General features: G+C 35.1%; 1 protein-coding gene and 1 long non-coding RNA gene across 2 annotated transcripts in view; one reads left to right on the top strand and one right to left on the bottom strand.

The window, feature by feature from the left end:
• LOC144229338 (uncharacterized) overlaps window positions 1–23,354 on the bottom strand; it is a 31,139-nt gene extending 7,785 nt beyond the window's left edge. The window contains exons 1-2 of the long non-coding RNA XR_013334462.1: window positions 23,173–23,354; window positions 3,062–3,185 (exon numbers count right to left, since the gene is read on the bottom strand). This is a non-coding gene — a long non-coding RNA (uncharacterized LOC144229338). The remainder of the gene's footprint in view (window positions 1–3,061; window positions 3,186–23,172) is intronic.
• Window positions 1–23,645, top strand: part of LRRTM4 (leucine rich repeat transmembrane neuronal 4) — a 699,153-nt gene that overhangs the window by 491,150 nt on the left and 184,358 nt on the right. The window lies entirely within an intron of this gene.

Raw genomic sequence — 23,645 nt, 5'->3', positions numbered from 1 at the left:
AATTATTGAACATCCAAGAGGAAGGATCAATTCGCTAGCTCAAAGGGAAAGTTTCCACTGAGAGGGAGAACTGTCCACATGTGCACACACATTCTCACATGTACATACACATAAACACACATAATATAATCAGCATATAGATGCCTTTTCATGCCATGGAAGTAGATGAGATCAGATAATGATTTGTGTGGGTAGAGCAAAAATTCTCTCTGAGACTGGGCCACAGCAACATGCAGGGAACTGGTGGAGAAGGCAAAGACTAGTGAATTCTATAGGAACCAAGAAGACCATTGAGTTATATAGGAACCAAGAAAGTAAATAACTACTGATATTCAGTGTAACTGCTTGTTTCATATTGAATGATTAGCTCAGCCAACCTTATTATTTATATGTTTTGGAGTTATTTCTCCCTAATGAAATGGTTCCATTAACCAAAGAAGTCATCATTTGAACGTGGGTTTCTTTATACCAAGCCCAGTGTTTTTCTTTCCATAGATGCTAGGTCTAATTAGAACATAATTTGATTTTATTTTCTCTCTTGATATTATTATTATTTAAAATATGTTTTGATACAAACATATTCTGCTATTATATAGGGTTCTTTGCATGACTAATGCTGTGATAACCAAACAAAGGGAAAATTTCTAGAACATCATTTATGCATCTAAAATCAAAAGGATTGTAGAGTATGTCTGCATATGGATTGCAGTTTGCATAAAAATTTGAAACCCTTTATTATAAATGCACACAAGCCAATTTTAAATAGGAGGACCATATTTATTACAAGAAGAAATCATAATTCAATGGAAAGAAACATTATTTCCCCAAAGAATTAGAGAAAGGAAAGGAAGAAAATCCATACACATGGCATGAATGATCAAGAATGCAGTCTATTTCATTAGGAAAAAAATGCAGGAAGTTACTTCTCAAAATTCTCTCGTGACTTAGTTATTTTATATCTCAAAATTCTCTCATGACTTAGTTATTGTATATCTAGAAATCATCTTTGCTTCTAAATCATTTAATAATTATGTGATTGGCTACCAAATAAACAAATAAGAGAAAAAGATGTTGATTTGACTCATTGGTTCTTATAAACTTAGTTATTGTAGCATCATAAATATATTTCAGGGACTTTTATAAAGTACTTTGCCAAAAATGGTTCAAAGACAAATCTTCATGTCTATCTAATGTTTTCTGCTTAGCAGAGTGTTTCAACAATTAACTCCCTAACATTTGCCTCATGATCATCTTTTGATTGTTAGTGGAGGTATATTTATCTTCTTTTAATCTTGAGAAATGAACATTGAGATGCAGCAATGCTAAATAAAATGCCCAGAATCATAAGGAATATTAGGAGTAAAAAGGGTATGGCAGAGACATTGTATCTTCTACACTATTGTTAGTTCTTTTTGAAATCAGCCTCCTTCTACTCCCAGATTTTTCTGAAAAATTACAGAAGATTATACTAGAAAAATGCACTTGTGTACTCAAATCCCTCATAAGCAAGCGAGGCTGGACCCTCTTTTCCTAAACTAGGTGTGAAGTAGCAAATTGGCCAGTCTCTCACCATGTCCATGGCACAGAGGAGTCCACCTTATGTGTCAACATGACTCCAACTTCAATGATGTCATGCTGATAGCTTGAAATCCACCACAATGGGATAACGTACACCACAGAAATCTTCCAATGGGACCAACTGGGATCTTTTGTTAGTTCATTTCTTTTGCAAACTATTTATCAGCACACTGCTGCACATGGCTCTTCACATTTGTAATTAACTAGCCATACTCCAAAGGCCCACCTGAGTTCTCACTTTTGAATGCCAGGAAATGTGGAAAATACAGAAATATAAAATTGAAAAAATATTTTGAAAGCACATACCAAGATGATTATCGTGCATAACTATTTCTGCTTGCCCCTCATGACTTCTTAGATTCAAAGAAAAGGGTATAATAGTTTAAAAAGATTAAACAAATGTAAATTTTTAGAACTTTCATAATGCATTGTTGACTAATCCCCAGAAATAATTTTGGAAAATTACATTTCTAGTATTAGTATGTCAGAATATTTATTTGACTTTTGTTCTCTAAAATATAACCACATTTCTTATCAAATCCCAGTACAACTGACTGAAAACTCTATCCTTTGTACTCATTTGAAATTCCACTTTTATTAGAACCTAGAGCATAGATATATACCTGGATCATTCTTGAGGCTTTTTCTTTATTTCTTCATGTGCCTGTGTGTATTACAACAGTAATCCCACCTTGTTTTATTTATTTCCAGTTTATGGACTGGAATATTGTAAAATACACCATATGCTATAATAATGTTGTAAAATACACCATATGCTATAATACTAATACAATCACTTGGTATTTTCAAACTTTCTAGTGTTCTCAAGATACATGTTATTAGCTCAAAAGCCCTTTTTTAAAAAAAGGAATTTCAGATTTCAGAATCTTAAAATATGTTTAAAAGTCTGTAAAATCATTGTTAATGCTTTGGTATGTCAGAATAAGTAGTACATATATTAGAGCAAATGTACTAATAATCATGATTCAGCATTAAAAACTGTGCATTTATCTGAACAGATGGCAAAATCTTCTTCTAAGGAACTGGAAATTATTCTCCTTATGTGCTGTGTTCTTATCAGGGCTACTTTTTTCTCCCAAAAAGAGATGGAAAGTACATTTTCCTCTATCTTGAAGATGTGAAAATGACAAGCAATACCAGCTGTATTTTTTTTCGGAATGTGTTTCATTGATCCTTTACTTAAGAAAATCTGAAAACTAACTTCCTATCACATTTATCCCATGACACATAATTTCAGCTGTGAGAATTAGCAACAGAATGAATGACAAATGATGGGAAAGGATTGACAGATGCTAGTAATTGTATGTGCTTCCCTGGTTTTTCCGTTCTGTCCAGATTTCTATATTTCAATTTGTCATCCTTTATACATTAAGCTTACTCATCCATCTTGTAGAAAGATGGAAAATTGCATAAATGGGTTATTCGGTTGTATTAGTACTGATAGAATAGGAATGAGCATTACCATCAAAAGTATATATTAGAGCTCTCATCAGAAGTGATATGGTCTGCAATACTCCTTGTCTCACACAAAAGGTAGGATTTTCTTGGGCAGAGTGTTCCAAATACTGATGAAGAGTTCTTTCCTTCTGAAAATTTTAGACAATGGAAAAAGTAAATAGCAGGTCTACCTTCAGAAGAGTATGCATGTGAAATATGATATGTATTTTCTATATCATGCACTAGGGAGCTAAAACTTCTGAGAAAGTTTTTCCACTTAAGAATACTGAGCCTGTGGGGCTCAGTCAGGTGAGCATCTGACTCTTGGATTCTGCTCAGGTCAAGATCCCAGGGTGCAGGATGAAGTTCACATCTGGTTCCACACTGAGCATGGAGCCTGCTTAAGATTCAATCCCACCCCCATCTCTCGCAAGCATGCATTCTTGCTCTCTCCCTCTCTCCCTCTCCCCTGATTGCACTCTCTCTCTATATATATATAATATATATTATTAAAAAGAATACTTTAAAAATTAACTAAAACTAAGGAATTTATTCTGATCGGAAACAGGAAAAACTAGTCCTCCCTATTATAAAAACCTAATAAAACGAAGAAAATTATAGCATGACGTGAGACACTTTGTTATTAGAACTTTCAAGACATTTAATCATTTAATCTATGATTCTAAGATTATAAAAATCATATCCTAATCAATGCCACTGATACTACATTTCTTTCTTTGTCAGCTAACAGTTACTTCTTAATTGTTTTTATGTACTAAAATTAGTTTATATCTCACCAGATATGTTTCCATTCCATCTCAGGGGGTCAAAACTGTATTTTATTATTTTAGTATCATAGGAAACATTCCCATAGGGCTCTGGTCAAAACGGTATGCACCTGTCAAACATTGGTGGGGAAAAACATCTTCACAAAATATGCTAGCTTACCTTTTAAAGAGAATGCATGAAAAGGAAACAGTTAACCCTAGCAAACCTTTTCATTATGCTTATTCCAGGACTTTATAGGGCAAATATTTTTCATGAGAGGTGACATCATATGTCAGATGCAAAGCTTGCCATCAGAGATTCCAATGCCATGAGGTTAGGGACACCAACAGTCTTATTTATGGATGTGCCTAGACTGCCATATGGTACACAGAAGGAGGTTAAAAAAGTATTCAGTGAATGGATGAATTACCTATAATATATATAAGGGAGAGAGTCAGTGAATGGATGAATTACCTATAATATATATAAGGTAGAGAGTGATAGGTGACTTTAAAGTGCTACTAATTTGGAGCACGCATATGTCAGAAGGAGGAAGAGACCCTGTCTCAGCTGAAAGGCATGCGGTGGGTGTCAGGCAACTAACTCACCCCATTACTTTCTCCCATCTCCTCATCCTCGTCAATTCTCTGGCATCTTATTGGATGAGCAGATTTGACCAGGATTTTCAGGAAGGTACTATTGTGTCCCTTTTTCTCATGAAGACAAACTCTTCTGGGAAAACAGCAGTTGAGAACAGTTGAGTTTTTACTAGAGTGACTGACTTTCTGGGAAAGTGCTGGAATAACAACCCGATTCTGTGCTGCATTGTAAATGGAGGCCATAAAAGAAGAATGATAGTAGCCCCCACAATAAAGGCTTCTATTCCCCTGCAAGTCAATGAAACAGTGTGATTTGTGGGACGAAGTATAACACTATCACTATGTAAGTTTCCGTTACAATTTAAATCTTAATTGATTTTTTGGCCTCTGTTTTATCTGTGTATTTCTGAAGGGGGTGTTATTTTCTGTTATTTTCTTGTTTGTTAATGGGAACTTTGAAAAAATCCACAAATGACTGATGGAATGTATTTGTAAATACATTTAAATACAGTTAATGCAGTTAAACTTTGGCCCTAATGTTCTCAACTCCAAGCCCATTCCTTCTTCTCTCTTTACTAGCCAGGCTTGTACCAGTATTTCTCAAACAAGGGGTCACACTGATAACTTTTTCTTCCTTGAGATCAGAGCTCTTACCCAAACCTGAGACTGGCACCCTGCTATCATTCTGTCGGACATACACCACTAATGCCAATTACCTGTCTCAATATCTCCTAGTTCCTCTGATGCCGTGATTGGCCTTCCCAACGACACTCAGATGATACCCCTTATGGGATATAGCATCTGTTAATTATCAACCTGCCTCTCACTAAATGCCAGTCACCAAACTCGAGGGATCAGTGGTTGTCAAAGTCCAGCCTACACTAAGAATTACCTGGGGAGCTTTTCAGAGGTGTGCATTCTGGGGCTCCAACTGAGACCTTTTGATTTGGGTACGTTGGGCTGACAATGTGCAGTTTTATCAAACACACAGGCTGTGCAGGCACAGATGGCCCTTCTAACAGACTGAGAACATTGCTGTTGAGAGTCTGTCTTTTCTGTCCTGGAAGACTGCTCTCCATGTGCCGCTTGCTGTTCTCTTCTCTAGCATGAGCCCCACCTCAGAGGATTGCTCTTTTCTTTCTCTCAAGAATCTTGGAATGTCTGAACCACCAAAGTACCTATCAGCCCTCACGCACTGCTGTGTACTTTTCCTGTTCTGTAAACCCTGGAGATCCTTTGAGTAGAGGCATTGGTTCTAAAGAGCAAACAAATCAATGATCTTGCGACTTAAGTGGGCCTCATTTACATCTCAATGGGAGCTCCATACTGCTCTTGTCTCAGTCAGTCAGTAAAACTGTGTAATTAATTGTAACTCAACTTCTCAACCTCTATCCATGACATTTTGGCATAGTAAGCAAAATATATCATCACATACCTTCCGTTGAAATCTGCATATTCAGTTATAAAATAGAAATCTAATTACATTGCTACCGCTCTAGGATGTGAGGTTTGGCTTTATATAACTTTTGGCAGAACATATGTGAAGATGGTGTGAAATTGCTTTAGGGTGTTTTTCTTTTATGAGAAATTACAGGTTTCATAGTGCAAACCAATTGTTTTTAAAAGTTATTCTGCTAAGGATAATAGTTATTCTATAATATTTTTAATATTCATATGATATGCCATGAATATTGGTAAATTCATGTAACTTATGAATCAATAGTACGCTTGTAAAGACTCAAACCAATGTGCTTATCATTTTAACAGGAAGAAACCAGCAAAGGGGGTGGGGGCGATTTGGGTATTTACAATTGAATAAAAATTAGTTTTTTTATTACTTACAGTACTGTTAGTTGTTATGAGTGCCAGAGGAAAAGACTTCAGAACTGAACAATGTGAAATAAATCACTTTTGTCAGTGAACTAAGCAGGCAGCTTGATGTGTTTGTTGAATGTATACATTGGCTTCTCAGAGATTTTAAATATTCTATCAATTTTACCAGGTACACTTATTCACATTATGAACTTACGAGTCCTAATTTTGGGAGACATTTTAGATGCCATAGAAGGAAAATCGTACTGTGTATCAGATGATTAAATGTTGAAGCTTTCTTTGAAACAATTTTTAAGTAACGGTGTGCACATCACTTAACTCTGTGAGTTTCACTTTCCTCCCCCTAAAATGAGTGAGGAGGATCGTGCGATCTCTAAAATTGTATCTGATTTGAAGTCACATGAAAGTTATCGAAAGTCCTACAAGAATAGAGATATTTTGAAGAAGACACAGACCAGAAGAGATAGATTTGAGAATTGGGGTCAACTACTAATTTTCTCTAATTCTCAATTTCTTATCTTACATAAATTAAAATAAAATAAAATAAAGATAGCATTTCAACTCTCATGATAGTTGTGAAGTTGAACAAAGATAAATGATCTACAATATAGTTAGAGAATTCAGTAGGTGCTCAAACACCATTACCAATGGCATCATAGTTGTCATCACTATTATTATAGTATTGCTGGCATTGTTTTTATGATTTCATTGTTATGGCATTTCATTACTGTTAGAAAATTTTGTTACTCTATGGAAGATGCAAAGCTTAGTGCCACATGTTATCTGTTTGTGACTCTGCATGTCTACCTGAAAGACTTAAAATTTCTACACTTGCAACTTTATAGTTAGAGCTACACTTGCAACAAGAAACAAGTTGTGTTTCTTGGAGGAAATCTAAGACATCTGCTTCTGGATTAAGGCAAATACTAAAAACCTCTCCTTTCTTACACTTTTGCATCTCCATATCTGGCACCAGCTAGAAACTGGGAGACTTGTGGGGGGCAGAAATATTTTTAAAATAATGAGAAAGATAGGGGCGCCTGGGTGGCTCAGTCAGTCAGTTAAGTGTCCGTCTTTGTCTCAGTCATGATCTCACAGTTCGTGGGTTTGAGCCCTGCATCAGGCTCTGTGCTGACGGCTAGCTCAGAGCCTGGAGCGTGTTTCAGGTTCTGCATCTCCCTCTCTCTCTGATCCTCCCCTGCTCACTCTCTCTCTCTCTCTCTCTCTCTCTCAGAAATAAATAAAAAACATTTAAATTTTTTTTTAAATAATGAGAAATACAAAAAAAATACCAGAACTTCTTCACTATTGAAGAAGGGTTAATTTACTGAATGACTGGGTAGGAAACAAGGTGTATGGTACTATTCCTTTGGCCCCAGTCCCATCCTCTCAAGAGACTAATTAGCCGTTTAGTGGACTGCTAATATGGAGAAAAGTATCCTTAAAGAGGACCAAAAGATGGTCTTACATATGTATCTAAGTTCTAAGAAATCAGATTCTATCAACTTTATAAAGTAAAATATATAATAGCAAATCCTTGTGTTGTGCCAGAGGCCGGCTCTGGCGGGTCCAGGGGTCCCTGAAGGATGGACGGTGTCGGCAAGAGAGAAAGTGAGAGAGCCCCGGAGATTCTTTCTGATCACCAGGCAGGCATCTCTGTCCTGTCGGTTTTGGTGTCTTTATTTATAGGCCAAATGTTAACATGGCATCAGAAAATGGAATTTTTACAATGGATAGTTCTCTGTGATAAGACGTTTTTAGAAAATGTACAGAAACAGGTTTTACAGAAGTCTTCTTGCAGAACTGCCCCAGTTATAGTGAGGTTGAGTAACTAAGAAAATAGCAGGGTGTTCACATTTTAATAACACTAAGATTAAGTCATAGGTTTGCAGATACTCTTATCCATCCTCATCACAGCTGTCAGGGTAAGGGAAGGTGTTTGTGGAATGTAGCCCTTAGGGAAGGTGTTGCTATACAACATCAGTTAGCAAAGGGGTATGTAGTAACTTATGTTCTGCTCTTATCTGATCCTTCTCTCTAAGTTAGGCTCTTTGTCTCTGGCCAAAACTTGATTTTTCCAGTTATCTTCTTTATGGCACCGGAGAGCCAACCATACTTTTAAAGAGTTTAGCTCATTTCCAGTATATTGAATAGCCTCTTTGAATGCATTTACCTTTGTGTCTAGTATTAGGATTTCTTGAAGAGCTAGGGCATGAGAGACATTTTTGGTTAGTTGATTTACATGTTGAGCTGTATGTACCTCTTGGACTAATGCAATGGTAGAAACAGAATTGTACATGTAAAGGTCACTCTTTTATGAGTAAGGGTCATTAGCCTGTTCATAGCTCAAGGGGAAGTATGGAGGAAAATAGGACCTGCTGGAGACACGATGTCTGTTACCATAATCAAAAGAAGAAATTCCCACAGTAAGTTCCTTCACAAGGTGCAATCATCATACCAGGGCCAGAATAAGGGGACAAGTCACTCCTGATACTAATCAACAAGGTACCTTGGGGGGTTGGTGCTCAAGCATAAATAATTGAGTGGGGGTGGATATCAGTTATCATCTGATTGGCAAGAGACCGTGCAAACTTGCTTTAACCTTACCAGGAGCTTTCTCGACTAGTGGGCTCAGAATGGCTCCCAACAGTGTTGTACTACATAGATGAGAAGAAAGCCCTTTGGGAGAGTGAGAAAGGTGGCCATTTCTTTATTTGCAATTAGCAAAGGCTAATGGCTATGAGGGAACTGACAACCCCCTAAACACCAACAGGTGGAGCTAGTTTTTGATTTAATATACTGACAACAAAATTCTTAAATTGAAGTTATTTTCTTTAACGCCACAAATAGATGAGTAGGGATATATTTCAAGTGTTTTGCTGAGCATAACCCTTTCAACTCTGAAAGAATGGCCAGGAACCTGGACTGAGATATGGGTGGTTTCGCAGGGTAACAATCCCTACCTGGTACTGTGGAGTTACCAAGCACAGCATGCACATCATTTATATTTTACTCTGTGCCTGTTCCTCTTTTCTCTCACTGTACGAATTATCCTTCTCCTTGCCCAACTCAAGAGAGAAGAGTTATCTAAAGCAAAGGGGCTAGGATTAAAACAAACTATTGAGGAAGACAAGACTGGCTGTGGAAAAGTAATTACTTCTGAAAGTTTAACCTGGAGCTAGACATATCAAGTGAGAGAAGAAGATGATGATGATGATAGGTAGGTAGGTAGGTAGGTAGATAGATAGATAGATAGATAGACAGACAGACAGACATAGAGGAACTAAGAGAGAGCATATGAAAGAAAGGTTGGTTTTCATTGCCAGATTTGGTTTTCCTTTTAAAAAGAGTTCCCAACACTATTTTAATTTCCACTTACTTGATTGTCATTAGTGAATTAAACAGTTTTGTATATGCCCTATAAGCTGCATCTCTTTCTTATGTAGGGTTTGCACAAATGAATGCCTGCATATGTATGCACCAAAATATAACGACAGACGGATGGTGTAACTGACATTTGACTTTCTTCATTTTGCTTACTTAAACCTTTAATCTTTTAATCATCCCATATTGCCTTTTTAATTAAATAAATAAATAACAATGACATGCCAGTCCTCAGTCAACATTCATTTGTCTTCACATTTGTTAAATAACTCTTAGGCATCAGACATTGAGCTAGGAACTAGGAATAGAGATACAAATAAGACCTAGTGGCTGTCCTTAGAGTCCAATATTTAAAGGGAGAATGTAATGAGTGTTATAATATCAGTATTTGCAATGGTTTATTTAAAAATCTGCTTCTCAAAGGACATGAAGCCTTAAAAACCTAGTAGGAATATTGTCATGGCCAAAGGCACAAGGTTTTGTAACCACAGCTATTTTTAGGAATTACAAATTATTATTTTGTGGGGGGGGGAGGAGTGGAGCATAGGCTAAGTGATGGAAGGGTTATTTGAGAAGATTAAAACAGGAAGTGTGCAGCAGGTCAAAAAGGGACCATGTCCACACCCCAACAATATTAAGGAGCTCAAAATGTGTTCTATAGGGATTGAGGAGCTCCTGAATGGTCTTGTACTAAAAACTCTCACATTGAAAAGTCAAACCTATTAAGTTATGTAGAATGGATTGGTTGGTGAAACTACATTCAATGTTATTAGAAGCTGAATCAACAAGAGACACATATGCAAGTAGAGAGGAATCGAGCAGACACATATTTAAGGGATAAAATCTGGAAAACTTTCTAATTGAAGTTGGAGCATGACTTGGAAGAAAATGTCAGAAACCAGTTCCTTATTACTGATTTGGATGAACAGGCAGATAGTTGTGCTTCTCCTGGAATGAAAAAAAAAAAAAAAGTAAGAAGTGGCACTTATTCTGACAGGAGAAAGACATACATATTAGGGTAAAATAGACAAAGACATCTAGAAGACAGTAAAACGTGTGGCTCAAGTCTGATAGAAACAGAGACTTAAGAGCCAGTTAATTCATTTACAAATTTATTTATATGATACATAGGTATGTTGGTATTGGAAACACCAAAAATATGTATGTTATTATGCCAGTAAAAAATGCATGTTAGAAAAAAACATTGGGAAGGATGAGTAGGTATATTGGGGGGATATTTAAGGATCCAGATATAAAAGAAGCCAGTGAAGGCCACCTGAAAAGTTATCAGGGAAATGAGAAGAAAACCAGCAGAGAGTATTATTAAGGATCCCCAAAGAAGATTAATCAACAGTGTCAAACACTATAAAATGTTGTATAAGAATTGAAAAAAAAATACAGTATTATATTGAAATGGTAATTAGATTGTCATTGAAAGCATGACATTACTATTTTCTGTAGAGCAAATTTGATGGGAAAAGATTGTAGTAAGATAGAGAAGTAAATAAAAGATGAGAAAATGTCAACATTTCCAAGAAAATTAGGTACAAAGGAAGGAGAAATAAAAACAGTTTCAGGAGGAAGATACAGAGTTGAGGGGTTTTCTTGTTGCTGTGTGTTTGCAACAAAGGGATAGTTTGCCTGTTTTTTAGATGTGGAAGAGGCTTATGCATGTTTGGAAGCTTCTGAAAAGAATGCAGTGATTTTTCCCTTGTATTACCTAGTGAGCCACAAATATGTGGGCCGAATCTCAAAACACATGGGCATGGTCAGGAAAACTTAGGGCCTATTCTTAACACTTGAGTTGCTCCTGGGAAACCACTTTACAACTTTATTTATTTTTTTAGTTTATTTATTTATTTTGAGAGGGAATGTATGTGGGGGAAGGGCAGAGGGAGGGAGAGGGGGAGAGAGAATCCAAGCAGGGTCTGCATTGTCAGTACAGAACCCTATGCAATGTTGATCCCAGGAACCAGGAGATCAAGACCTGAGCCAAGATCAAGACCTCAGCCGGAGTTGGATGCTTATCCAACTGAGCCACCCAGACACCTCTGCAGTTTAATTTTAAAGGTAGTCTGTGGGTGTCTGACTCCAGCCATACCTAAGAACAACGTATGATGGGCTGTACAAAAGCAATTTTGCATACTGTTTCTATTTTACTTAGTGTCTTTAGTTGTACAGATAGTTTATTATTGTCCTAAATGAGCAAGAATAATTCATGTAATAATGACATTTTATCAAATATTTTTACTTATATGAATTTGTTTTCAAGTGTGATGTATTTACAGTTATGATATAGTATTATTTTGAAATGCTTAACACAATATTTAAATGGTAGGGTCAAGCATTACTCAAATGTAAACTCAAATACAAGAAAGCCAAGTCGGTTGTAAGATTTTTTATTTGCAAGCTGTGGTAATTCTAAGAGTTAAGTATACAAATATGCATTTACTTCGGATCCTAAAACACAGAAACAGTTTTCATTACATAGCCCTAAGGTAAATGTTTAGAAATTAAAGATACTTATTCTCAGATCATATATCAATTAATATGATTATATTATTTTTTATTCTATATCTTGTTGATGTGCTATTGATGGATTGATGTGCTACATTAATTGATTTTTGAATATTGAACCAGTCTTACACAGATGAAATTTATTTCCCTTGGTCATGGGGTATAGTTCTTTTTATATAGTGTTGAATTTGATTTGCTGATATTTTATTGAGCATTTTTGCCTGCTTGTTCATGAGATATATTGGTCTGTAGTTTTCTTTTCCTTTTTAATAATATCTTTATTTGGTTTCAGTGTGAAAATAACATTGGTCTCATAGAATGCATTAAAAGTGGTCCTCTGCTTCTGTTTGCTGAAATAGATGGTGGAAACTTGGTATCATATTTTCCTTATGTTCATCAGTGAAACTATCCCAGCCTAATGGAAGGTTATTAAGTATCAAATCAATTTCTTTTATAGATATAGGCCTATTATCTTTGTTTGAATTTTAATTATTTGTATATTTCAAGGAATTGGTTCACTTAATCTAAATGATCTAATTCATGGGTATAAAGTCATTCATAATCTCTCTTTATTATATTCTGAAAGCCCATGGGATTAGAAGTGAGGACCCCTTTTCCATTTCTTAGCATTGGTGATTTGTGTCTACTCTCCTTTTCTTCTTGGTTAGCCTGGCTAAAGGCATATCAATTGTATGGATCTTCCCAAAGAGCTAGCTTTTGGTTTCATCAATTTTCTCTATTGTTTTCTTGTATTTAATTCCATGAATTTCTGTTCTAATTTTTGTTAGTTACTTTCTTCTCAATTTAACCTTAAGTTTCTTTCCTTTCTTGAATGTCCTAGGTTAGAAACATGGTTTATAAATTTTATATCTTTCTTCTTTTTCAATATTTGCATTACTCAGACCATTCTAAACACATACTTTTCTTTCAGTTTTCAATATTTTGAAATTGTAAACAAAATTACAATTTAAATATATGAAGGACAGTACAGATGCCCAGAATATTATTGAGTTTGACTTAAGCACAGGGAAAAAAAACATTGTTAAATTTCAACACTTGTTGGAGGATGGTACAGAAATATCATACGGAAATTTCAGATGTTCTGACATTGGCTATTATAGAAATATTATGACAGGCCTAGAATTTATCATAAAATGGTTTCCTCCAAATACCTCATATAAAATCAAAGAAACACACTAGAGAGCAAGTAATAAATCATAAATATATACCTAGCTGGATTGTTTATTGTGGAAAATGTTCTTATCCTGACTCTACCTCCAAATAAGTTGAATTGTTCTTCTGGTCACAGCTGTAGGCATTCATGTTGTTTGGCTTTTAGTGTTTATTTTTCATTCCAGATCAATTCTGTCCACTTCTATGAAATTTTATCTACTATCCATTGACTAAAAATATTTCTCTTATTCAAAATGCTATTGGATTTTACCAATATTCACGAGTACTTCTTTGTGTTAGAAATATGAAAAAGCTCTATCAACTAACCATGTAAAATTCTAAGGCTTTAGAAACATAAAACTAAATTTCTCCACCTCATCTTTTCCTCCTCCTCCTCAAAACATGACACTTCATTTTAGAGATATGAGTTTGACTTTATGGCTTAGTCAATACTTAAAACCTGCTAATGCCTTCTAATTTCATAGGAAAAAAATGAAATTCATTGTTTGAACTTCTTGGATTATTCGTGAATCAAAATGTTTTTTTCAAACTGTTCTTGGGCATGTGTGTTTATTTTCCTTGTTGCCAGATCATGTTATTTGGCCATTTTCTAATGAGGAATGCATTTTAATTAATTATTATATCAATAAACATTTTTCAGATTTTTCTCTACATTTTCAGAGTGAGTGCAATTGTGGGTGTGGATATCTGGGTATATGTTTTCTTTTCTTTTCTTTTTAAAATTTTTTTTTAATGTTTAATACTTATTTTTGAGACAAAGAGAAACAGTGCATGAGCAGGGAAGGGGCAGAGAGAGAGGGAGACACAGAATCCGAAGCAGACTCCAGGCTCTGAGGTGTCAGCGCAGAGCCTGATGTGGGGCTCAAACTCAACCATGAGATCATGACCTGAGCTGAAGTTAGATGCTCAATTGACTGAGCCACCCAGGCGCCCGTTTTCTTTTTTTAACTCTTCTTTCCAAAATGTACACTTCTGTCTTTGTCGTGGTGATTTGCATTGGCCATGATTCCCAGAGCAGTGAATAATAAAACTAAAGGCCACTGCATCCTTAAGAAGAAAGCACCTGGGGTTTTACTACTTAATTTAACATTGACCCTAGTTTGTATCATACATAATAGTTCTTTCAATTATATTTGGAAAATCTACTTTCAGTAATAATTGTTCTTTCCAGAATAATAATTGAATTTTTAAATACCTTTTTTACATTGAATAAGGTAATAACTAAAATTTTCATTCTTTGATATATTAAATAATATTTATACTAAAGTTTTGACATTCTTAAAAGAGAGAGAAATTGGTTATGTGTCTTATATTTTAATATACTCTTAAAATCTTGTCAGAACTTTAAATTGGATTTTCTATGTACATCTGTGATTGGGACTGATTTGAGGATGTGTGTATGGGTGTGTACATACACACTAATTTTTAATCAACTTTTGGTTTCAGAGTCATGATGACATTTAAAAATGTATTGGGAAGTTTGGCATTTTTTAAAATGCTATGATAGGGGCGCCTGGGTGGCTTAGTCGGTTAAGCGTCCGACTTTCAATTCGGTCATGATCTCGCGGTTCGTGGGTTCGAGCCCCGCGTCGGGCTCTGTGCTGACTGCCAGTTCAGAGCCTGGAGCCTATTTCAGAGTCTGTGTCTCCCTCTCTCTCTGACCCTCCCCAGCTCACGCTGCCTATTTCAGAGTCTGTGTCTCCCTCTCTCTCTGACCCTCCCCTGCTCACGCTGTCTCTCTCTCTCTCACCTAGAAATAAATAAAAATATTAAAAAAAAATAAAAATAAAAAAATAAAATGCTATGATAATATTCAAGTAACATTGCAATTATCTGTGCCTTGACATATTGAATGAGCTAACTTATATTCTGGCATTTCTTCTGTTAAATTGTCTTTTTTTAGATTTTCTCCCTATTCTGGTAATAATATTTTATTTCATATTACATTAAAAAATAATTCATTTCAACAAAAACTTTGATTATATTACTATGATGTACTTTAAATTTGTTCACACTTATTTCCTTTAACTTGATATAAGTTGTTAATACATTCATGGGTTAAAAAAATGTGAACAGTAAAGGTTATTTTAGCTTTCAGGTTCAACACTTTATTCTCAGTTCCTCTTTCTAGAGGGGAAAAATACTGTTTTGTTAGTGATTGGCATAATTCTAAACATTTTTATTATACCTCTTTTCTATCTGATTTACTAATCTAGGCAGGATATTGTTACATAACTAATAAAAATTAAGAGATGGGAGGAGGGAGATAATATAATCACCCAAGATCATGTGTGTACAGCATTTATAACTGCCACCATTCATTTATCTGACAATATATACTACTTTGTATTATAATCTTTGTATGTATCTGTTCTTGTATAAACTGTCTTTTACAAAACTGTCCTTTCAGATATTTTCATTTAGTTATTTTCTCTCCAGTTGCTACCTAGTGATTTGTAGTAATGTCAAAATTGTATTCAACCTCTCAGTTTAAAAGTGGACCCTTCCTTATGCAAATGATGTACCCCTCTAAGCCTCAATTCAATTATCTGTAAAATGAAGTTATGGTAGAGCTTCTATAAGGCTATGATAGGGCTTAGGGTCAACATATACACATGCATTTAGCATAGTGTGATTATCTCAAATGTATATAAGCTATATCAAGAGAAAGCTCAGAAAACCAAAAAATTATACCCTTAGGTTAGAAGGACTTCACTGAAGAAATGGGTAATTGCAAAGATAACCCAAGTTCAAATAAGAACTGTGGTTGTTTTGCTTTGCAACCTTAAGAGTTAACAAAGGTTTGAGAATTGATGAAGTAAAATAAATGATTGAGAAAATAGAATTTAGAGAGAAACTATAGTAAAGAATACCAAGGGTAAAAGAAACTGTCATGTAGATAAGTGATCTACAGAATTTATTAGGAGTCATGTACTATGGAAAAGAAGTCCAGAATATTTATGGTTATGACATAAATTTGGTCCATTTCCCATAATGTCTATTCATAGTTCTGTCAAATATATACATACCTACATACATACATACACACATAAAATTTCATAATAATGATCCTAAGAGTCTATCACATTCTTGTATATCTGCTAATTTATCAAAGATTAAACTGCCTTAAGCAAAATTTAAAATTATTATAGTATTGAACTAAAATTTGTTGAAAATCAGGTGCACATGTATTTGTATCACGTATCACCCAGCATCTCAGATCCAAAATAAACTTTTGTCCTTATGTGGTTATAAACCCTCATTTTAGAAATAAAGAAACTGAATCTCAGGAATCTGAAGTGTTCACACTAATATAAAATTGTTTCTTATAGTGTTGGTCCCATATACATTCTATCTCATGTAGGTCTCTGTGTTCAACTGTTTAGGTTACCCAGGATGCTTCTTTCCCTAATGATTTTGGCTAAAGATAAAATAAAGAAAACATGTTACACTGATGTTTTTCAGTGATGGCAGCTGATCCTGGCCACTGGTGATCAAATAGCCGTGTCCCTTGGGTACACATTCATGTTCCAAATAGTGCAGGAGCATGTTAAGAAAATACATAGCAAAACGCTTCACATTTTATTTGTTTTTTACACTTTTAAGTTTATTTCTTTATCTTGAGAGAGAGAGAGAACAATTTGGGGAGAGGCAGAAAGAGAGAGAGACAGAGGATCTGAAGCAGGCTCTGTTCTGAGAGCAGAGAACCTGATATGAGGCTCGGTCTCATGAACCATGGGATTATAACCTGAGCCAAAGTTGCATGCTTAACCCACTGAGCCACCCATGCACCCAAAACGTTTCACATTAAAAAAAAATTTTTTTTAATGTTTTATTTATTTCTGAGAGAGACAGCATGAGCAGGGGAGGGTCAGAGAGACACAGAATCTGAAACAGGCTCCAGGCTCTGAGCTGGCTGGCAGCACAGCCCAACGCAGGACTTCAACCCACTAACCATGAGATCATGATCTAAGCTGAAGACAGACGCTTAACCGACTGAGCCACCCAGCTGCCCCAAGCGTTTCACATTTTAAAAGGTGAATGTTAATTGGCGAAGAAAATACTACATATCTATCATAAATCATTTTCATTGTTCTAAAATAATCCTTTCTATTGGCATATATAGGTCTTACTATTTCTTACCGTGATAGCAACTTAAGGTTTTTTAATGTCTCTATTGGTTGTCACATTGATGTGCAAGGACTGTAAGCACTACCACTCCCTCTATCTTCCATGCACACATACACTGGAAAATAAGGATTGGGCTTATGTATTGGGGAAAACTCACAGACAGAAGGTCCATAGGGTACAAATGTCCCTATCCTCCTATTATCCTGACAAAAAAACTGTGTTGGACCTAGAACACAGTGAACTTCAGGAAAGGGACCTTACTCTTCTTCCCTAAACCTGCCACTTACTACCCGACTCGCATGGTGCTGCTTTACCTATTTTTAATGATTTTAGGAGAAGGACTGTTAGGAAGTGACAAGGAGACCTTTCCCGGGAAAAGGGCAATTCTGGGAAAAAGGGAAGACTCACATGCCAGACTGGGTTTGCCTGTGCACAGAATTCTCTAGCTTCAGCTGGAAGCTGTGATTTGCCATTTAGCTGACTCAATCTTGCTGGGCCAGTGAAGTACCCAAAATTACAAAATTTCCCAAAGGTGGAACCAGGGATGTAGGCAAAAGTTTTCTCTTTTTTTCATATGCAGAATCCATTTCTGTTAATTACAAAAGAAATGTTTACGATGTTTTGTCCCTAAATTGAGAAACTAACATTCTTTGTTATTTTTGAATTAACTGGACGAGGGCTTAATAATTGTATATCCTGAGAAAAATGTGTAAAATTGTTGCACTTTTCTCATTAAACAAATCCTTTCTTTAGATTCCTCTTTCTTCTGTTTCCTACATTTAACCAAGAATTTCTGTTGGAAGTAATGTCTTCAAATGTTTAATGTTTACTTCTGCATTGGCAGCACATTTATGTTTGCATAGTTATTTTTCAACAAATATAAGGTCATTTAAGTAAGAACAATTTCACCCATAAAATAAGTACTTTAAGTATCCAAACTTAAAAATGTCAAGATTTTATACTAGTAATTGCACTTTGGATTTAAAAAGCTGACAGCATTTCCTGGAATAACAAACTAAAACTCTTTAATTATTTTTCAACTCACCTCACAGAAGCAAATAACAGTAAAATGGTAATTAATGGGAAATATTTATATTAATATGAAGAATATATTCTACTGTGCTGTATATAGGATATGTTATACTGTGTTTATAGGAACATTGATACTTTAATTTCAGTAGAATGTAACTTAAGTAGTTGGATAATTCATCAACTAAATGATATTTAGGTGCACCTAAAAATAGCTGCTTTTTATAATAATGCAATAAGACTTGGAGGTAATTCTTTCTAGGGAGACATAATAGTAATTTCATATCCTTCAAGGTTTGCTAATGTGGTTTATTGTTTCAAGCTGTTATGGAATGCAGATCACTGTTATTGTTAATTAAAATCTATACTGCAAAACATTAGGAAGTATTTTGATCCACACTACTATATTTATTTCCGGTTTTAAACATGTTTTGGCATAGCCTATTTAAAACTTCTCTGTAATTCAGAGCTATTAATTCACACTTGAGGATTTCCAGATGAAAAAATTCTTTACTGAGAGGTGGTAGAGAATTGGAAAGTCTTAAGAATGATTGCTTTGCCCAGAGTTTTAAAAATTAATTGGAATCAGCTGAAACTGGTCTCTGAAACTCTGATATTTGAGCAGATTTCAGGATAATGATGGCTGTTCAAACTATTACCCATGGGAGGAAACTAAAATGTTATTTAGAAGGGAAGAAATCAAGAAAATCTATAGGATCTCATAAATTTCATGTAGCAGAGGCAAAAGTGAAGCTGTATTTATGTAATCTTAATCTTTCTAATCAGAGGACAAACTGCCACTGAATATCTATCTATCTATCTGGCCACTCTATAATCTTTATCTGAAATGCTCCAGTCTTCTAAGATATATATTGATCTACTTTCTGCAAATAGTTGTTAATGTTTTGTGACTGTCATTAAGACATAGGAGAGATGCATCAATGAAGAGCAAATTTACATAGGAATGCATTGTTTCATCAATTCAGCCAATCCCACCCACCCTTTTTCCACTCTGAGGAAGAACAAAACTGTCCAAGTACCCAAACTATGAAGATGGTCAAGGCCTCTTTCCTGATGACCACTCAACTACACAGTTCGCTCAAAAGGCAAATATATAATTAGATTCTGAAAGATCACTTAAGGTAGCCATTCTTTGACTTATTTCTTACACTGGCCAAAACAAGTCTGGAATTAGAACTATAGGTTTTTCTCTTTCCCTGATGTATAAAAATGTTGGCAGACTAACATATTTGTGAAATTCACCTTTAATATTGCAACAAAGCCTTATTGTAGCCAATGAGAATTTCAAGATTCAAAAGTGATAATGTGGACAAATCTTTTATGTTTGGGCAGCATCTCCTCTTACTGCCCAAAGATTTCCAATTATATCAAATAAATATTTATTCACACATGCCACCTGAAAACAAACACCACTGCCTATAATGTTAGATGATCAGAAAAGTCAATATATTATACCATCCAATAAGGGGAAATGTTTTTATCCTACTATTGTGATATACAAAAATGAAAGTATGTATGATTTAATATATTTGCACCATGGATGCTGATAGGCAAATTGAAAGTAGGATTTTGCATTCTCTCTAATCTTTCACAAATATTGATTCTAAAATCCCATTGGAAAAATAAATCATCTTGTCATATTACTTTTATTTTCCCCACAGTCCTAGCACAGTATATTATGCATAGTCATTATTCAATAAAAATGGTGTGCACTTATTGTTTACAACGTGCCAAATATTCTACTAAGCACTTTAAGTGTATTTCTCAATTTAAACCTCCTAAGAATGATATAAGTTCAGACAGTTTAAGAGATTTGATTAATAACTTACAGAGATTTTATTTTAAAAGAAAAAAATATCGCATAGAGTCACACATCCAGGAAATGTAGTCATATTTAAAACTTGTAGCTTGTGGTTCTAGAGTTCTCTTAATCTTGACCCTCAAGAAATTGTTGTCAAATGACTGTGATCCTGGAAAGGATATCAGATATCTGGTATTTGTGTGTGTGTGTGTGTGTGTGTGTGTGTGTATGTGTGTCAGAAAGAGAAAAAAAGATATAATACTAATATGAGCATCTGTGATTAAAATACCAGCCATATATACCTGGCTATATTTTTATGATATAATTTTTGAGACAAAATCATCAATAAAGAGATTGTGCAAGTCCATATTGCTTTAGTGTTCTTTTGATGGAACAACTTATACTTCTAAAATAGCAACTCTTTCCAGAAATAATGTTTATTTTTATAAAGTTCAAAAAATAGAAAATCATAACATAAAAAAATAAAAATCTCATGTAATCCCATGTTCATGTTTTTTACACAAACATGCACATATAATAGGTAAAATACAATATTATTTTATATATAATGGAGAACTTTATAGTATGGTCACCCATTTGTATTTTTTAACAAATTGATGATCATATTGTGAATTCTCTATTTTCAACATTGTTTTGCTTAACCAATATATTTGGAACATTTATCCATAATATGAAAAAAAACGTATAATTTTTTTTCAATATGATAAATTATTCCTTCTTTGAATATGTTAGAATTGAATTTGTTTCTTACTATCTGGGAATTGCTGTGATGTGGGCAGTCCTAGTGAGATAACTTGATTTTCGTGTTCTTGTTGCTTATTATCTAGGGAAGTCAGTGTGGCATCAGGCAATTTCCAATAACTTGTTTTCTGTTTGACCATATTTTCATTGCTAATAAACAGTAAACCAGTGGCTCTGAAGGTGATAACAATGGAAGTGGTCTGCCCCAAGTACAGATAATAATGGTATGCAATTTCTGTAGAGATTTTAAATACAATAATTTAAAAAGTTTGCTTTTTTATTTTATTTTATTTTTTATATTATTGCTTACTTATTTTTGAGAGAGAGAGAAAGAGCATGAGCAGGGGAGGGGCAAAGAGAGAGGGAGGCACTGAATCAGAAGCAGGCTCCAGGCTCTGAGCTGTCCGCACAGAGCCCAGTGAGGGACTCAAACTCACAAGCATTGAGATCATGACCTGAGCTGAAGTCGGACGCTTAAGTGACTGAGCCACCCAGGCGCCCCAAAAGTTTGCCTTTTTAAATCACGATGCACTAGTATTTAAAACAGTGTAAGTCACCAGGTACCTGGGTGGCACAGTCAGTTAAGTATCAGACTCTTGCTTTCTACTCAGGTCATGATGTCATGGCCTGTGGCCTCAAGACCCGCGACAGACTCTACACTGACAGTGGGGAGCCTGCTTGTGATTCTCTCTCTGTGTCTGCCCCTGCCCCTTCCATGTACATACCCTCTCTCTCTCAACATAAATAAATAAACTTAAAAAAATACAAATTAAGGGGTGCCTGAGTGTCTTGGTCGGTTAAGCGATTAACTTCAGCTCAGGTCATGATCTCACAATTTGTGAGTTTGAGCCGCACGTTAGACTCTGTGTTGACAGCTCAGAGCCTGGAGCCTGCTTCAGGTTCTGTGTCTCCCTCTCTCCCTGCTCTTCCCCCAGTCATGCTCTCTCCTTCAAAAATAAATAAACATTAAAAATTGGTTTAAATAAAAAAAAATACAATTTAAGTCATAATGTAGTAGTCCTTCCCTGGTTGTGGACCCCCACATAAATACGTTTTTTTATACCACTGTACCTTACCATTATGGTCATACTCCACAGGCTACCAGGATAAAGGAAGACCTGTATCAGATACTGTCTTTAAATTCTGTGTAGACAATATCACATACTTAGAACAGCATATCGTATATGTTGTTCATGCATATTGTTTAATTTTTTCCAGTAGGTATGTGCTTTATCTGTTTCATATACTCCCATCTCCTCTATCTCTTACCTATTCAAATTAAAAGATGTAGCTTTGTTCTTCCTGCCTTATGTGCAGTTTTAAAGAAACTAAACTTATATTTAAGAGATGCATATTTTCTCTTGCATCTTCTATCTTCTCCTACTTGTGTTATTAGATCTTAAATAGCAGCCTTATGCCCCACTTCTAATATTGATGTGGAGCTTTCTTTTCCTATATTAATGGGAATTTCCTATATTCATACATATGAATATAGATCCCTATATTCAAATTACATTTATCTGCATTATGTCATTTTTTAAAAATTTCATATTGTAACCAACACATAATTTTATAATTTGAAAACTTACCAAGAGTATCTTAAAGAGTACTTAATAAAATACATTAGGTGAAAATTAGGGGAATATTTGAAATTTCAAATTTTAGCACCAGGTAAAAAAATCATAATTAACCAAAGGGACATTCTAGACTTAGATGTGTGATGCTCGTGGTGTTTGATGTAGTTAACATCAGTTCAATATTCCAAAGAAGAGGTGCTTGGGGAAACACTAACAATGTGACCACTATTCTCCGGGTTTCTTTCAGCACCAAGGATAGTCCACCTTGGGTTCTTCACAGGATCATTTTCCTAGCAACAAGCCTTGAAAACTAGTCCAGCAAGATACTTGCTGGGGCAGTGGATGATTAGGAGATTTAACAATTAAAAATTCTGAGGACAACTGCATATTCTACCTTCCCATCTAACTGTATAATTCTTCTTTCATTTAACATCTGTTAATATCCTATAGGATTATTGTTCCTTAGAACACACCTTCAGGATTCTTCTCAACAACTGAAAGGCATGGATTGTGTACTTACCTTTTGCCTCAGGCTTTCGTCATGTTTACCAGAAGCTGGCATACTGATACTTTCCCTTCAGGATTCAGTAAAAGAGTGGATAAAGGAAGTGATTGGATAGGATATACCCTCCAAATCATTTGTCAATCTTTATATTTTAGGATATCTGAGGCAGTGTAAAAACTCCCTCAATAAGGTATGGCTTATTTCATTAATCCTTATGGATAGAAATATCCATCTTTCTCTGTCTTTCATGACCGGATAATCCTTAAGAACTTAGAATCTTTGTGTGGTTCCAAAACATGTGGCATACATTCTTGCAGAGTTTCTACCTATTCAGTCAGTATTGGTGACTAAATGATAAATCTCAGAGAATAACCTCTGGATTGTTTATACCTAAAATACTTGGGTGACTAGGTAAAAATTCAGGCTTTTTTACATAGTGAATTGCAATATCTGGGGAGTGAGAATATGATGACTACAGTTTTAGCAGC

Source organism: Crocuta crocuta, unplaced genomic scaffold (genome assembly GCF_008692635.1).
Source record: "Crocuta crocuta isolate KB4526 unplaced genomic scaffold, BGI_CrCroc_1.0 scaffold263, whole genome shotgun sequence".
Lineage (NCBI taxonomy): Eukaryota > Metazoa > Chordata > Mammalia > Carnivora > Hyaenidae > Crocuta > Crocuta crocuta.
This window is presented reverse-complemented; position numbering and strand designations above follow the sequence as displayed.